Source organism: Anabrus simplex, chromosome 7 (genome assembly GCF_040414725.1).
Source record: "Anabrus simplex isolate iqAnaSimp1 chromosome 7, ASM4041472v1, whole genome shotgun sequence".
NCBI lineage: Eukaryota > Metazoa > Arthropoda > Insecta > Orthoptera > Tettigoniidae > Anabrus > Anabrus simplex.
Window position 1 is genome coordinate 202,912,623 of NC_090271.1, and position 18,100 is coordinate 202,930,722.

General features: G+C 41.9%; 1 protein-coding gene across 3 annotated transcripts in view; it reads left to right on the forward strand.

Moving 5' to 3' along the window:
- LOC136877470 (ubiquitin-conjugating enzyme E2Q-like protein 1) overlaps positions 1–18,100 on the forward strand; it is a 1,121,162-nt gene that overhangs the window by 1,002,219 nt on the left and 100,843 nt on the right. For 2 of the 3 annotated variants that reach the window (XM_067151528.2, XM_068228658.1), the window contains one exon: positions 16,296–16,388. The exons of the other annotated variant lie outside the window; for it this stretch is intronic. The gene's annotated coding sequence lies outside the window, so the exon portion shown is untranslated. The remainder of the gene's footprint in view (positions 1–16,295; positions 16,389–18,100) is intronic. 3 annotated transcript variants of the gene reach the window in all.

The following is an 18,100-nucleotide window of genomic DNA, read 5'->3' on the forward strand; positions in this document are numbered from 1 at the left end:
GTAACGGGATTTGAATCGTTACAGTATATACAAAACTCTAGATCACGGGACCTTCATTCTTGCGACAGGAACGATCGCACAATGTTGCATGTTGACAGAAGGACAGAATGTTGCATAATTTCGTAGATATTCGGTGGAGGACCCAGTTCTTGCAGACTCTTGCGAAGTGTGTGGAGAATGAGGCGTTGACTGATAGAATCACAGAAACTATCCGTACCAGTTTCATCTTCCAGATCCTCTTGATTTCTTCTGCAAGTTCTTTGTACTTGCAGATTTTTTCATTTTAGTTCCTGTCGATGTTGGTGTCCTTGGTATTGCGATGTCAATAATGAAAGTTGTCCCAGTTTTCTTGTATACCTGTATGATGCCTGGTCTGTTACGGTTGACCGTTGTGTCTGTTCCAATAAAGCTTAATCGACTCGTTCTCCAGGAGTGGAGTTGGATTACTTGTAATAAGGGATACGCTCTTGAATTAAATGGTTTTCCTGAGCATGTGCCTGGTTTATAATTCCCGAGATATGATTGTGCCTCTCGTGTATTCTATGGCGGCAAGTACCGAGCAGCCTGCAGTGATATGGTCGATGGTCACGAGCTGAACGGAACATCGTCCGCATTTGTCGGAGAGTACGCTGGTTTGATTATGTACTTTTTGTAATTGTTTTAGCTGTTACTTCGTCCTTGTATAGCAACTGCAAATTCCTCTGTCTCCCCAAGTAAGTGCCGGCTTTGTAACCACATGCATTACGCATTCTTGTCTATGTTCTGTTGGTTTAGATTGCTGTAGTATTTTCCGAGGTGGGTCTTCTCTCCCCAGGCCATTCCTTACTCCTGCAGGGATACTTGGTGATTTGTATGAGGGTAAGAGGCATTACATGGATACAGTACAGTGTACTTGTCAGCAAGTACTACAGCTTTATGGAGAAGGTCGTTTTCTTGCCTGTTATGTAAGTATCTTCTTGGGTTCTTTATCTGATTCAGGATCGTAACTTGAAGATCCAATACTCCTCGGCCTCCAAATTTTCCTGGAAATGTGACCCTTTCATGCTTGAATTTGGATTAGGTAATCATTAGGTGGTGATAAAAGTTCTCATTTTTCTATGTATACTGTCTATTTCTGTAGCAGACGATTTAATTATTTCGAACGAATAAGCAAGATTTGGAATAGTGTAAGTATTTGTTGTTTTAATATTGTTTTTGGCATTTAGGTTGCTATGCAGAATCTGATGCAACCTCGATGTATATTTGTTTATGAGTTCCTATTTGATTTTTTTGTGCTCCAGAGTTGTATTATGAGCAAATCCAAGGTACTTGTAGCTCTCTGTGTCATTCCCTCAGTCAAAGATTCGGTATTTAGCTCATATGGATGGAAGTTTGAGAACAGACCACGTTCAATTGTTAGCCGCTTATACTTCTTTACTCCCAACGTCATTCCCACATCAGATGAGTAGGAATCTATTATATTCAGCATGGCGACCATTTGTGTTTCGTTTTGGGCATACACTTTCAGATCACCCGTATAAAACAAATGGGATATTCTGTGTTTCCTATTGTCATATTTAATATAAAATCCAAAACCATTAGCTTTTAGAAGATTAGATAGGAAATTCATCGCAAGGCAAACCCACAGAGGACTTAACAATTCTCCTTGAAATATACCATGCTCGATTTTAATTGTGTCGGATATAATACATTTATTTTCTGTCTTTGCAGAGCACTGTCTTCCAATTGATCATAGTAACCTCAAGAAAATGAATTACGGCAGGATTGATCCTGTGCAAATGAAGTACACTACCCTAGTGTCCAAAAGTTAAGCATAAGTTACGAGTAAGCACGGCAACAGGAAATAGACCGAAAATCGCACGACATATGCACCTACCAACATTACGTGTTCGCTCTGTATACGAAAAGAGTGTTCCCTGCTTTGACTAGCGGTGTAACCGCAAGGTAAACACAGCCAGTGCCTGCGTCCCATATTCCCTCACTCGTGTTTGCCCTGTTATAGTGTGCGGAGTTTAGTCTCCTGGTAAACTTGACAATATAATGGCACAACGACGCCATTTGAACCCCGTTTTGCAGGGTAGAATAATCGGCCGCCTGGAAGTAGGCCAGATACAGAGCGAAGTCGCCGTATCCTTGAATATGACATAAAATATAATTTTCAGGCTTTGGGGACGATTTTGAAATGAGGAGATGTTAGTCGTAGGCCAGTACCAGGTCGACCAAGGATAACCACCCCACAGTACGACCGATATCTGGCCTTAACCGCCCTACGAAATCGGAGTGCACCTGCAAGACAATTGTCGGCGGAGCTTGCAGCCGCCTCAGGGGTTGCCGTTTTGCGGCAAACTGTGTACCGGATGCTCAGAACAGCAGGGCTGTTCGCCCGAAGTCCAGCGGTGTGCGTCCTGCTCACTCCAGCACAGAGACGGGCCCGTTTACTGTGGAGCCGTCAACATCGAAACTGGACCATGAATAAATGGAGGCATGTGCTCTTCACAGATGAATCACGCTTCAGTTTGCAGAACTATTCCCGTCGCAAATTAGTCTGGAGAGAACCGGGTAGCCAATACAGCCCCAGGAACATCGTGGAATGAGACCATTATGGTGGTGGTGGTGGTGGTGGTGGCGTCATGGTGTGGGGCGGCATCATGTTGAATGGGCGTACGGACCTACACATCTTCATGGGTGGTCCGAAGAACACTGCTAACGCTCGGAGATACAGAAATGAGGTACTGAGACCACATATTCGACTCTTCAGACGTGCGGGTGCTCCAGACTTCCTATTAATTGACGATAATGCCCGACCGCACCGCGCTGCTCTGGTGGATGAATTTCTGGCTGGGGAAGACATTCATCGCATGGGCTGGCCAGCGAGGTCTGCGGATCTGAATCCTATAGAACATGCCTGGGATGCATTGGGGAGGCGAAATGCATCCCGTCAGCCTCCGCCAAGGACCCTCCAAGACCTTCGCATTACACTTTCGGAGGAATGGGATCGACTGCCACAAGAACTCTTGGACAATCTGATAGAGAGCATACCACATCGCTGCGAAGCATGTGTGGCCGTTAGGGGTAACCATACACCCTATTAACAGTATATTTTGTTGTGGAAGACATTGCCGAGCTTTGCTAGTTGTTGTGAAAGATGTACCTTAGCTATCAAAACCTTTCTGACACGGTTTTTTTTTTTTTTTGGACAAGTTGTGTGACATGGTGTGTGAGTCAGCTTCCGTTTGTTCAGCAATCCGTCTGACGTTCTTATCAGGCGTTATGGTCTCGTTTAGTGATTATGCTTAACTTTTGGACACAACCGAACTCGATAGCTGCAGTCGCTTAAGTGCGGCCTGCTGCCAGTATCTAGTAATCGGGAGATAGTGGGTTCGAGCCCCACTGTCGGCAGCCCTGAAGATGGGTTTCCGTAGTTTCCCATTTTCACACCAGGCAAATGCCGGAGCTGTACCTTAATTAAGGCCACGGCCGCTTCCTTCCACTTCCTAGGCCTTTCCTATCCCATCGTCGCCATAAGACCTATCTGTGTCGGTGCGACGTAAAGCAAATAGCAAAAAAAAATAACTTTTGGACGCTAATGTACTTCTTTTAACCATGAGCGGGAAACTGAGTCAAATGCTTTCTGATTATCTATATACGCTGTGTACAGGTTCCTTTGTGAGTGCGTTTCTTGTTGTGTTACAACGGAGTCGATGATTATCTGTTCTTAGCACCCTAGTGATGACTTTTTGCATCCTTTCTGCTCCTCAGTCATAATGTTATGGTTGCTGATATGTTTATACATTCTTCTCTGAGTATGCATGTAAATAGTTTGTAGATCGTTTGTACAGGGAGATACAGGGATGAGGTACTGAGACCACATATTCGACTCTTCAGACGTGCGGGTGGTCCAGACTTTGATTGATCTTTAGCATTTCCACCTTCCTTAGGTAGTAGGTATGTAATTCCTGACGTAAGAAATTCAGGCCACTCTGGGGGATGATGCACGAGGTAAGTGAATTGTTGGGCTATGTTCTTGTGCACACAAATGAAATGTTTGTACCAAAATATTTTATTTTGTCTGTACCTGCTGCTTTCCAACTTTGAGTTCTCCTGGCAGCATTACTCACATGGCTTTCTTCTATGGTATGAAAACTCATTTCTGCATCACCATTGTTGTTTTGCTCTTCCTTAATCCATGATTTGTTTGTATTGTGGACTGTGTTGGTACACCAAATAGTTTCCAAAAGCTTTCCGTGTCCTGCATACTTGGAAGTTCTTGAGCGTCCTATAGAATTGGCCCTCATTCTTGGAGAAAAGCTTGTTATACAATTTACTAGTTCGAGACCCTTTGTACCTCCTGAGTCTTGGTGATTTTGCACACAACTTTTGTTTTTGGATGCCAATGTATTCTTTAACCTTTTCTCTGTGCCCAGGTTGCTTTGTGTGGTTGTTAATTTTCCTGAACACATTCCTCAATTATCTGTTAGTTTTCCGTTTTAGTTTTGTTACAGAGGTGCGAGGAAAGTTTACCTATAGTGTTCCTTAGTTCTTGGATATCACTTTGTAATCGACATTGCCATGGTGTAATGTATTCTGAATGTGCGTTCTTACGAGAGCTTGTGAAGAGTGGTATTAGATTTTGGTTGTTTAGCCTGACCACAGTTACTGTTGCGCAATAAACGAATGCATTTGTTTCCTCTATGCTACTGGATGTTTCTATATATTTCTTTACCATGTATTGTACAGTACTTACAAGGGTTTTGCTCATTGGTGTTTCTCGAATTTTGGGCAGTTTCGGTCTATAGTTCACTCTGAGACCCACGAATTCCACCATTGCCTCTTTAAACATGTCTTCAGCATGACGTGTTTCATCAGCACCTGACGTATCACCAGTTTCTCTTATTTCCACAGAGTTGTCTTCCTGTGGTTCCTTTCTTCCAGTATCGTCTTGCCCAATTTGAGACACTGAGATGTAGTTGCCTTCACTGTTCGGCCTCGTAGCCAGAACTTTAGCAGCTTCTTCTTTAAAAATTTGAATTATTGTAGCAGGAAATCTGTTGTTGGTTACTACGCACGTCTTTGGTCTGCAGCTCTTTGTTCTGTGACCAAGAAGTACTGGGGAAATTTCTCCACAAACAATCCTTGCATATATTTCCTGTATGTTGTAAGGTCTTTCTCTAAGTTCGTAGTTATGAAGTAGGAGCGCATTATGAATGTATTCATATCATCTGTCCATTTCAAGCGCTGCCTCTGTTTACCTGCCTTGGTGGTCAGGTGAACTTCTGAAACACCTCGAGCAGAAGGAGAGGTAACTGTTGAGTTCTCCTAGCTGAATTGTCGGCTGTTGAATTTTCGGGTGACCCGACATGTGCCCGCCTGATCAGCATCATGTCACTGGTGGGATTGTCTTCTGTCTTGCTCAGCACCAGCTCCAAGCATGCCCCGACGAACCTCGGGTAGCGTCCTTTTCCGAGGCTCATTTCTATTATTAATTTCCTCCATCAATGATGGGTTTCATTTTATACCTACTGGCAGGATTTTAATGAGGCTGCCCCTAACATGGGGTACAGACACCTTTCACAGCCGCCTCTAACATAGGGTACAGACGCTACTAGATGGTTTGTGTTTAGTATGATCATCCGCCCTCCCCGCCATTGAGATATATCTTCTTCTGCCATCGAGGCCGTTGACCATATTCTCATTCCCTCAGTTGATCCGCGGATGCTTATTTGGCTAGGCCTTATTCACACCTGTCCTGCATTTCTGCAGGAACTTCTCCTATCAGCCATTGGGACGCGCCGTGCCGGGGTTGAGGGTCCCCACCCCAGTGTCTCACGTAGAGTTATGCCTAACCCCTACTCAGTTCAGGGCTAAACCCCTCTTATTATTATTATTATTATTATTATTATTATTATTATTATTATTATTATTAATAATAATAATAATTCCTTATGCCCAAATAAGGAGCGCGACTGAACTTCTTAGCACATTTTTTTGTTTTTCTTCTCCTCTTCCCATTATCTCTTCATCCTCTCGCTGTGTTCCATTTTACGTTGTTCAGTGCATCCATATTTAGTCGGGCGGGCTTTACAGAAAATTTGTGTTTGTGAATTAAGATTCTGAATCTTATTCTATCTTGAATGGTTTCTTCATTACTGCCAATTTAATGTTGGTCTTCACTGATTTTTTTAGCCAATTATTGTGATTTTCATAGATAAGGCTAGGTTTAAAATTTTCTTTGTGAGCCTGTTATTATCCAATCTATATAAGTGACCATAAAATTTTACTCGTGATGTCCTGATTGTATCTTTGATATTTTTCTGTAACTTGATAGATTTCATGTAATTTCTTTTTCCTCCAAATTCCGTTCCATTATTATTATTATTATTATTATTATTATTATTATTATCATTATTATTATTGTTACCGTATTTTTGTGGTAGGTAGAGGTGAAAGAAGGTGCGGGGGTGAACGGGTCTCAAACTACGAAATTAAAGTTAATGTAAAATTTAACAAGGTTATATTCTCTTTTCAAAATCAAGAAATAACAAGCATGGAAGGTACAGAGTAGCAAGGCAACAAAAGAGCAACAACAGTATTTACAGGCTTTGGGCTTCGAGCCCCGAACTCACAATTCTTGAGCAGTTAGCCCAAGCTTACATGTACATAAGGTTTAACAAATGGGCAGAAAACCCCAATCATGTCCAGGAGCACTTGCTCCAAATTACACAGTAAGACCTCCTCGAGGCACGCAGAAACAAATTTCAAAAGAGCGATCCGCTCTCAAAGTTTTAAGCCTATCAAAAGGCCACACCTAACTCGACCTTCAAGCTGTCCTCTAAGGACGTAAACACAGGGGTAAAATACCCAACCAACTGAGGCCTATTAAGCGAGAAAAGGATAATTACATGGCCTCTAAAATACCAATGTGAGAGGAGGCGAACTGCACTCCTAATATATTTTGTTTTAAAACCTAATCTGGCTCTAGGCCACAAATGCAAGGGCTAATCCCATACTAACGAGGTGACTTTAGAAGGAAACAATTTACATTACGTTAAAGAAGAATTGGTTGTGAAAAGGTAAGTTCACCTCAAAACAATATGAGTGGGAGCTCGAGAGGGTTAAGCACTCTCTATCCCAATATGTAGCATAAAAGAGAATAGATACTAAGAGTCTTTACATTTTAGGGAAAAGTTACATGGTGGAAAAGCTTCGGACCCGCCCCGAGAGTTAAACTGCTGAGCTAGCAAGAAAAGAAGTTATTATACGGCCATTACCTGGTTGTTGAACTGCTGTCCGAAGAAAGAGGCGCTTCCCGCCCCCTGCTATGTACTTTACACACTGAAAGATGGTAAAGAAGTGGCGTGGAGACCCGAAAATCAGCAGTTTATAAACTCTCGCGGAAAGTTCGAGGCGTTTCAGGAAAGAAAACACCCGCCCACAATCATTTATTGGTTAGGGTTAAGCAGCATATCCAATTTGAAGAAGAAACACCTTATTGGTCATAAATTAATTAAAGAAATTCGGGATTGGCTAAATTCAAAACAAGGGGAAAGAAAGGGGTATACAACCAACTTAAACAATACCAGAAAGAAATTTAACAAGAAACAAACGTTTGAAATAAAAATTTCTCCAAAAAAACAGTTCTTTCACCTTGCACTAGGGTGCACTATAGTAGTTCTTCAGTAGTGTCCTCTAGAAGAGAAAGTTCACACTTCTTACTACAAGCAAAACAAAAATACGTCGAAAACGACCCAGTTCAGAAACTTCAAAATTTCCAAGTAGTGACATCTTCTGGGTAACTTGAAAATTAATACATTAGATAAAGTTCGGACTTCCTCCAGCAGAGGATTTTCAACTGGCGCAAAGTTTGAATTAGCGGCGTGGAGGTGTACCGCCCGGTACAGACCTCCCCCCCACCCAAAAAAAAAAGTCCCTCCAGTGGTGACACATGAAATTTGTTTGAAAATAAGGTCCAAGTTATGATGTTGATATGGAGATTAATTGCAGAAGCATTTATAAAAATTTTCTAAATTTGGTTTGATGCAGTTTCAAAATTCTTGTAGTAACCGTTGAAGTAATGTCTTTATGTTTGTAGGAATTGAATTCAGAAGAAAAACTTTTAATACTTGAAAGTGAAGAAAAATTTTCAAAGTCCACCAAATATTGCAGTAGAATTCCCAAGTGTAGTAATTGCTGATAGTAAATGTCCATGTAGTTGATTAAATTGGATGGCCAGACCGGCCGCTGCAGCTTGTGTCCAGAGGAGGCCGCTCGGTCCCCTCAAGTACCCTGAGATACCGCTCGCCCGCACTATGGGAGGAGTAGTGGTGTTGAAGCACGCCACGCCCGCGGTGAACATATACAGGCTGCGGGCAAGTAGGTTGTGCGCCGCACATCAGCCTTGGCCGGGAGGAGGGCTCCGGCTCGCCGTGCACATGTCGACCTCGCTGGAGTAGAGGGGGCCCTTCCTCTATCCCAGTCGCGGCACGGCGCCGCGCGGCTGCGGGGGCACTGAAACATTAAAGCTCGACGGCAGAATTTTTGTTGGACCAGAATGATAGTAGGGTACATTCATTGTGGTGAGGTTGAGGGGCCAGCGGCGTGGAGATATTTATTTCATGTACAAGCCACTGTGTGTAGTGGAGCAGGAGACGGGATAGTGGTAATGGCCGTGGCAACGACAGGATGGCAGTTTAACGGTTCGGGGAAGGTTTTACAAAAATGCTTACATATAAAACAAAATATTATAGAAGGGGCAGAAGGCCTTAAAAGTGAAAACTTCAAAAAAAATATAACCTTCATATTCCTTTCAAGATTATATGAAGCAAGTTAGCACAGAAATTATACAGGTTTCACCTGCGACAGGTGAACCATAAATATCCTCTCGGTGGCTGGATTACTTAATAACAACGTAACCGGCGTAAGGAAATCGAGAATGACACACGGCCCATGAAATCTGGGGGCAAGCTTGCCCGCGGAAACAAAATTCTTGACCATCACTTGGTCGCCTACTTTCAAATTGGTGGGTCTCCGTCCACGATCATATCTTTCCCTAACCTTTTCATGATACACCTTAAGATTGGCTTTTGCTTTCTTCCAAAGATCTTTAATATTATCCGGATCTATTGTCTCGGGTAAAATGTCACTCAGAGACCAGAGGTTAGAGAGCGGCGTGTTGGGAACGAACTTGAACATCAAAGAAGCTGGGGTAAACTTGTGAGATTCATGAACCGCCGAATTCAAAGCAAAAGCTAACCAATGCAGGGACGTGTCCCACCTAGAATGATCTTCATGATGATAGGCAATAAGCGCGGACCTGAGATTACGATTAACCCGTTCAGCCAGAGATGGTTGAGGGTAATAAGCAGAAGTAGTTACATGAGAGATGGACAAGTCAAAACAGAATTTACGAAAAAGATTTGATGTGAACGCCTTAGCATTATCAGACACAATATATTGGCACGGACCAAAAGAAGCAAAAATAGAATTTAGGCAAGTAATTGTGGACTGAGCGGTAGCCAGCTTAGTCGGAAATAACCAGGAAAATCTTGTAAAACCATCTACGCATACAAAGATGAACTTGTTGGCATTTCCCTTTGACTGGGGGAAGGGTCCTACATAATCAATATACAGGCGTTCCATGGGGCGCGAAGCCTGATGCGAAGACAAAAGGCCTACCTTGGTGTACATGGTGGGTTTACTAAGCAAACAAGATTTACAAACTTTTACTAGTTCACGGATTTCACCGTCCATACCCTTCCAGATGAACCTTTCACGAATCTTTTCACGAGTTTTAAAGATTCCAAGATGCCCGCCTAATGGGGTCTCATGATAGTACTTGAAGATCATAGGTACAAGAACAGCTGGAACGACAACCTTCATCATCTTATCATGCCTCGATGGGCAACATAAAACACCATTCCTCAGAACATAAGGGACGACTTGTTCCCCAGAAGAAAGGGTTTCCATTATCGGAGCCAGCGTCGGATCTTCACGTTGGTATTTCTCGATATCCATAAAGAGCATGGGAGCATCTGTTAAGATGGCATTAACATCAGATAGCATGGACTCGGGAGGAGATGAACTATCGACCGGTTCATAGGTCTCGACGTCGTTGGAAAACATACGGCTGAGTCCATCGGCAACAACATTTTCGGTCCCTCTGATATGCCTGACATCGAATTGAAGGCAGAAATTCGGATGGCCCAACGGGCTATACGACCAGTACGACGCGGCCTACCTAAGACCCAGCTTAAGGCTTGGTTATCTGTCTCCAGGTCGAATTTGACATGTTCCAGATAGAGACGGAACTTTTCTAAGGCAAATAAGACTGCCAAACCTTCGAGCTCATAGATGGAATACTTGGCTTCTTGAGCCGATAGAGTCCTAGATGCATAGGCGATGGGTCGCCTCCCTAATTCAGTCTCTTGAAGAAGGACTGCTGCTACTGCTGACGACGACGCGTCAGTTTGGACGATGAATTTCTTTGAGAAATCAGGCATAGCAAGGACAGGGACATTACAGAGAGCTAATTTAAGATCTTCAAAAGCGGCTTGTTGAGAAGGTCCCCACTCGAATTTGATGCCTTTCCTACGAAGGAGGTTTAAGGGCGCCGCTCTATTAGCAAAGTTAGGAATAAACTTCCTGAAGAAATTCACCATACCAATGAACCTGGCGATACCTTTAATGTCCTTGGGAGGTTTAAAATCACGGATGGCCTGTGTTCTAGAATGATCGACTGCCACACCATCAGGTAACACAATATGCCCTAGGAATGACATGGAGGGTTTAGCGAAGGCAACCTTGGACAATTTAACAGTTAACCCAGCCTTACGCAGGCGATTGAGAACTTCTCGCAGATGATCTAGATGTTCTTCAAAGGTCTCCGAAAATACGACGACATCATCCAAGTAGTGATACAAGTACTCAAATTTGATGTCGGAGAAGACCCTATCTAGCAGCCTAGCGAGTACAGCTGCTCCCGTGGGGAGCCCGAAAGGCACGCGGTTGTATTCATACAAATTCCAATCCGTGGCAAACGCTGTAAGATGTTTAGACTCCTCCGCTAGGGGAATTTGATTATAGGCCTGATTCAAGTCCAAGATAGTAAAGAATTTGGCCTTACGAAACCATGAAAAACAAGAATGAAGGTCAGGAAGGGGCACAGATTGTAACACCACCTTCCGATTGAGAGCCCTATAATCAATGACAGGCCTGAAGCCCCCTTGGTGTTTCGGGACTAGAAAAATAGGCGAAGAATACGCCGACTTAGAGGGCCTAATAATACCATCCTTCAACATCTGATCGATAATTTCTTTCAGAGCCTTCATTTTTGGTGGAGATAGCCTATAAGGTGGAAAACGGACAGGAATCGAATCCGTGACCTCAATTTTGTATTCAATAAGGTTAGTAACACCAAGAGTATCAGAGAACACCTCTGGAAACGACTGACACAACTTACGAATACTATCAGCCTGCTCCTCAGGTAGATGTCTAAGGTCTAACAACATCTCATCCTGGGTAGGCGAAATAGATGAACATGATGCAGAATTACATTTTAACAAGGGGATTTTACAATTGGAAGCAAATTTGAATGTGCACGACTTACTCTGAAGATCGAGCACAAGACCAGTGTGAGAAATGAAGTCAGCTCCCAATATGATGGGGCAAGACAAGTGCTTAGCCACAAACAATTTGATTTTCCATGTAAATTTAAAAATACGAATTTTGACCTGTAAAGAACCTAGAATTTCTAATGGAGATGAATTAGCCGAAACATATTGGACCGAAGAGGAACAATAGTCAGGAAGTTTACAAACAGATTTCAATTTTGCATACCATTCAGCCGAAATAATAGAACAAACACTGCCTGAATCTAATAGAGCTGTTATTGGCTCATTATTTAACTCAATTTTGAGAAAGGGGACCGGTGCGGGGGTATCCGCCGCAATCCTAAGACACTCTTTGGGGCATTCAAAAGATGGATTTGCAGATTGAACGTTCCCTGAATTTTCGATCTGTTTACCAGGGGCTGAGCCTCGGAAAGATGGATTAGTCGACTCAGCCGAAGCCACTAGTCATCTTTTATTATTGGCATTGGTGGAATTTGCACCAGAGGTTGAGCAGGAGGGGGTGCTATTTGAATTTGGGCAATTCTTGGCGATATGTGAGAAAGCTCCACATTTAAAACAGCCTTGTGATGAACCAGCTCCATTATTTACCCTACTAGTTTTGACCAATGGACATTTATTGCGAAGATGGTCAGGCGACCCGCAAGCATAACATTTACGGGGTGTGACTGGTCGGCGAGGTGGAGGCCGAGTATTACTGAACGAAGGAGGGGGTTCTTTCGCGACACGCAAGGAATCGGCGTATCTAACTCCTTCCGCTGAGACGGCCAATGCTTCAAGTTCAGAGAAAGTTTGCGGGCACGCCGCGAAACACAAATATGACCTATAAGATGGTGAAATGCCTTCCACAATAGCTTGTACAATCTGATCCTCAGGGAAGTGAAGAGCAAACACCCTAGTATAGAACTTAATGTCTTGTATGAAATCAGCCAGATTTTCATCCAATCTCTGTACTCGATAATAGTACTTCTGAATCAGGGATGACCTCGCGCGAGCAGGAATAAAATTTGCAAGCAGATGTGCATGAAAATCTTCAATAGATGACTGTTCGGCAATGGCTCTTACTCTTTTATCTGAGAGAATACCAATTGCATAAGGATAAATTATCTGTAAAATTTGACACGGAGAAAGAGAAAAAACAAGGGCATGATCCTGAAATTCAACTAAAAACCTTAAGAATGAAATAACTTCACTGGTGGTATTAACAGAAAACTTAGAGATACCTCTGAGCAACATTGCTAATGGATGAGGCAAGCTGCTGAACCCAGGTGACATAGTAGGTAAAGGTTTCAGTGGCAAAGAAGTTAGTTCAGAACGTACATTATTCAACGACGTACGGCGTTCAGACTCGTTGTCCAATGGGGCAGAGATAGTTTGAGCTCCAACGGTTTTCCTATTGACTTCTCCCGTAGGAGGCTCTTCCTCGCTACCTACATTCACCGTAGCGGGTTGATCAGTTTTGGGAGGAACTTCCCCAGTTAACAATTGAGTAACCTTACTAGATAAGTCAGAAATATTTTCAAGCACCGTACTAGCTTCCTTCCTCTGAACGTCATTCAACTTCAGAGACAACAGATCGTTAACTCTATTTGAAAAATGAAATAGCCTGGCTTGCACACGCTTAATTTGATTAGGAGAAGGATCATTTTCGTCAAAAAAACTAACTACAGATGCTAGCCCAGTAATATTCTCGATGATCGTGGAAAGAGAGTCGTCAATTTCTTTCTCTCCCAAAGTGGGGATGGAAATGGGCAAATCAAGGGACTCTCTAAGCTTGTTTGTGTCTACCGCAACCGTGCCTCCAGATTGCACGTTTCTAATAGTGAATTCATAGATCAACTCTTCCTTGCGCAAATAGTTAAGATGGAGAACATCGCGCGGGCCGGGCATGATGACAGAACAAATTTGAAACAGGAAAAATCAAAAATTCCAGCAACTGAGAAAATTGTTAGAGTTCTGATCAAAGCAATGTTTAGCCGTCAAAAGGGGCTAAATTGAGACCCATTCAACCACGCTCTGCTACCATTTGTTACCGTATTTTTGTGGTAGGTAGAGGTGAAAGAAGGTGCGGGGGTGAACGGGTCTCAAACTACGAAATTAAAGTTAATGTAAAATTTAACAAGGTTATATTCTCTTTTCAAAATCAAGAAATAACAAGCATGGAAGGTACAGAGTAGCAAGGCAACAAAAGAGCAACAACAGTATTTACAGGCTTTGGGCTTCGAGCCCCGAACTCACAATTCTTGAGCAGTTAGCCCAAGCTTACATGTACATAAGGTTTAACAAAGGGGCAGAAAACCCCAATCATGCCCAGGAGCACTTGCTCCAAATTACACAGTAAGACCTCCTCGAGGCACGCAGAAACAAATTTCAAAAGAGCGATCCGCTCTCAAAGTTTTAAGCCTATCAAAAGGCCACACCTAACTCGACCTTCAAGCTGTCCTCTAAGGACGTAAACACAGGGGTAAAATACCCAACCTACTGAGGCCTATTAAGCGAGAAAAGGATAATTACATGGCCTCTAAAATACCAATGTGAGAGGAGGCGAACTGCACTCCTAATATATTTTGTTTTAAAACCTAATCTGGCTCTAGGCCACAAATGCAAGGGCTAATCCCATACTAACGAGGTGACTTTAGAAGGAAACAATTTACATTACGTTAAAGAAGAATTGGTTGTGAAAAGGTAAGTTCACCTCAAAACAATATGAGTGGGAGCTCGAGAGGGTTAAGCACTCTCTATCCCAATATGTAGCATAAAAGAGAATAGATACTAAGAGTCTTTACATTTTAGGGAAAAGTTACATGGTGGAAAAGCTTCGGACCCGCCCCGAGAGTTAAACTGCTGAGCTAGCAAGAAAAGAAGTTATTATACGGCCATTACCTGGTTGTTGAACTGCTGTCCGAAGAAAGAGGCGCTTCCCGCCCCCTGCTATGTACTTTACACACTGAAATATGGTACAGAAGTGGCGCGGAGACCCGAAAATCAGCAGTTTATATACTCTCGCGGAAAGTTCGAGGCGTTTCAGGAAAGAAAACACCCGCCCACAATCATTTATTGGTTAGGGTTAAGCAGCATATCCAATTTGAAGAAGAAACACCTTATTGGTCATAAATTAATTAAAGAAATTCGGGATTGGCTAAATTCAAAACAAGGGGAAAGAAAGGGGTATACAGCCAACTTAAACAATACCAGAAAGAAATTTAACAAGAAACAAACTTTTCAAATAAAAATTTCTCCAAAAAAAACAGTTCTTTCACCTTGCACTAGGGGGCACTATAGTAGTTCTTCAGTAGTGTCCTCTAGAAGAGAAAGTTCACACTTCTTACTACAAGCAAAACAAAAATACGTCGAAAACGACCCAGTTCAGAAACTTCAAAATTTCCAAGTAGTGACATCTTCTGGGTAACTTGAAAATTAATACATTAGATAAAGTTCGGACTTCCTCCAGCAGAGGATTTTCAACTGGCGCAAAGTTTGAATTAGCGGCGTGGAGGTGTACCGCCCGGTACAATTATTATTAATTGCCTTCTTTTAACATGTTTCTTCATGTTAGGAACCGTTTCCCTATAACTGAGAGTTGTTTCACATAAATCGTATCGGACAAATTTAGTTACATGATCTGTGACCGTGAAAATGGCCACAGACGATTATTTTTCTATCTTTTGTTCATTGTCCACAGCACAGCGTAAAGAATAGTTACGTGTAAAAAATCTTGTGAACATAGCAGAGTGTTAACCGCTAAATATAACCACGTGGAACTGTTTTGAGGAAATACGCTACTGTATGTATTACCACCAGTAAGCCTAATACAAAGCGCTTGAAATAACTAAAGAATATCTTTAATCGGCAACCAATACGGTCTCTAAGCTCTTACAAAATCATCACTAGCGCCTGTGAAGGAGGGAGAGCTTAAAGAGAACTCCAGTGCTTCCTTAAACGGAGCCTAATATCCCTTAGATACGGAATCTATGACTTGCGTGACAGCACTAAATGCAAATCAATGGTGATTGATTGATGATTGATTGAAACACCCTTTCCTTTCCTTAGTTTCCCTAAAACAGTTATTTTTGTAATAGATTCTCTGGTGAAACATGTTATTTCTGTATCAGCTTAACTGTGATGGAGCAGGATAACATTATCATGTTACGATATTTAACTCCCATCTCTACGCGGTACGCATTTAACGTCAGAACTTGCAGCCATGACCTCGATATAAACATTTTCGAACATTTTTCGAAAAGATGAGGGCTCTAAGGTAATTGAAAATAGAGGATTTGTTATCCCATTGAATTCGCCAGACTGAACATAAAGGTAGGGAAGATTACTTTCCTACCACTGCTTTCGTGAAATATGATATTGTGAAAATTAATTTACCAGTACACTGAGAAAGTTTGTGATAGTAGGTCCTCATCTCAAGCATAAAAATGAAATGTTTGCTGTCAGCAACATGTCATCAGACAGAGTTGGCTGGTAAACAGAACAGAGATGAAGATATCTGGAGCTCTCCACAGAACATCGCAATTAATTAACAAAATGTGTTCAATTTAAGTGAAAAACCATTCTTCCTTTTATTGCCTTACTTCTCATTTTTTTAATTAGTCCATTTTACAAGTGTGTTTTAGTACCCGTAATCATTATTTCAACATTTTTATATCTCTTTTGTTTTAGGTTCAACGCTAATATCCGCGGCGATATGCCAAGGAGAATAAATAGTAGACTACTCTTCTGAATGACCTTCTCCATTCTTTGACGGACAACAATGTGAGTAACCCGAATCATCTATCTATAGTACGTCATCATTGTCATTGTAAAAGATACACCATCTTTACAGACTTCAATTTAATAGTTGAATGTACTATATTTAACATTCAGAACTAACTTTTCTCACTTGTAAAACATATGTTTAATGAAATCAGGCCTTCTGCAAGAATAAAAAATACACTAGAGACAAAGTTTTATTTTGTATTTACATTGACACACGCCCTTCTAATACAAGTTGTGTTGAAAAATGTCGCAACGTGTTCCAAACCATCCATGACTATTGTACATAAGTAGATTATAAACAAGTTGAAGATATTTCCTATAGTATACAATAACACTCACTTCACCGAGCGAGTTGGCCGTGCGGTTAGGGGCGTGCAGCTGTGAGCTTGCATTCCGGAGAGAGTGGGTTCGATCCCCACTATCGGTAGCCCTGGAGACTAGCATAGCATCTACCTTGTATAAATTTAGAATAAGGGCGCCATAGTTTTACCCAACTGTTGGTATCGTGATCATAATCACAGGGCCTCCCGTTTCACATGGAATCTAAATCAGACGGATGAAACTTCCCATTTTGAAAATCCCTCATATATTCTCCAGGATTCGAACCGCGACCCCCTTTGTGAGAAGCCAACCGCTATGCAACTCGCCTATCACATCTTTCTTTCTTTCTTTCTTTCTTTCTTTCTTTCTTTCTTTCTTTCAATTTGCTTTACATCACAAAGATACAGATACTGTAGGTCTTATGGCGACTATGGGATAGGAAATGTCTAGAAGAACGGAAAGGAAGCGGCCGTGGCCTTTATTGAGGTAGAGCCCCAAGCATTTGCCTGTTGTAAAAATGGGAAACCACAGAAAACCATTCTTCATGGCTGCCAACAGTGGGGTTCGAACCCACTATTATCACACTTTTCCCTACCCCAGTTTTTATCCCCGTCCACGTAGATTCCATAATAAATATAGCAATGGAAAGGGCTTTAAAACCTATCATCAATTATATTCAGTGCTTTTCAATTTTGTTCAGCTTTTAAATGGTAATGTAGTGGGATAACTTTAATCCGACGTTCTCGAATTTGCGTTTGACGTGCACCTGTTCCACCCGCAGTGTCGAGGAAAAGCTCAGCAGAGAGAGTGCTGTTGGCAGAATCCATTGTTCAACCCGCGCGTGTCATATGCGTCACATGATCGTCCAGAGCTCTCAATAACCGACGAACAGAAGAGGTAGGGGGAGACCCATTAATGTCTGTCATTCCAACCGATCCATCATACAAAAAAAAAAAGTCAGATGCATTGTAAACTGTCAAGGTGGGATTACAAAGCTGAATGGATTCACTAATTGAATTACTCTGTAAAGGGGAAATAATACTCATAGCACGGTGGGTGATTCTAAGTCTTCCGATTCCTGATTTGCTGTCTTACTTGTTTAGAATATCCGTGTAAAGATTAATTATGTCCATTATTTATGTGTTAATATATTGACATGTTAGAACCTTCAAAACTTGGAATTTGAATTGTTTATATATATAATTCTCAGACTCTAGGAGCTACATACAGCAGTCGGAAACAACGTGAATTTGAATATTTGAGAGTTAGAGGATTGGTTATACTGATAAATAATCTGAAAAAAATAATTAGATATCTCCCGCCGTTGTATTTTTTTTTTTTTCAGCTGCTGAATTCAGCCAATCAGATCGCTTCGCGAGCGACTTCAA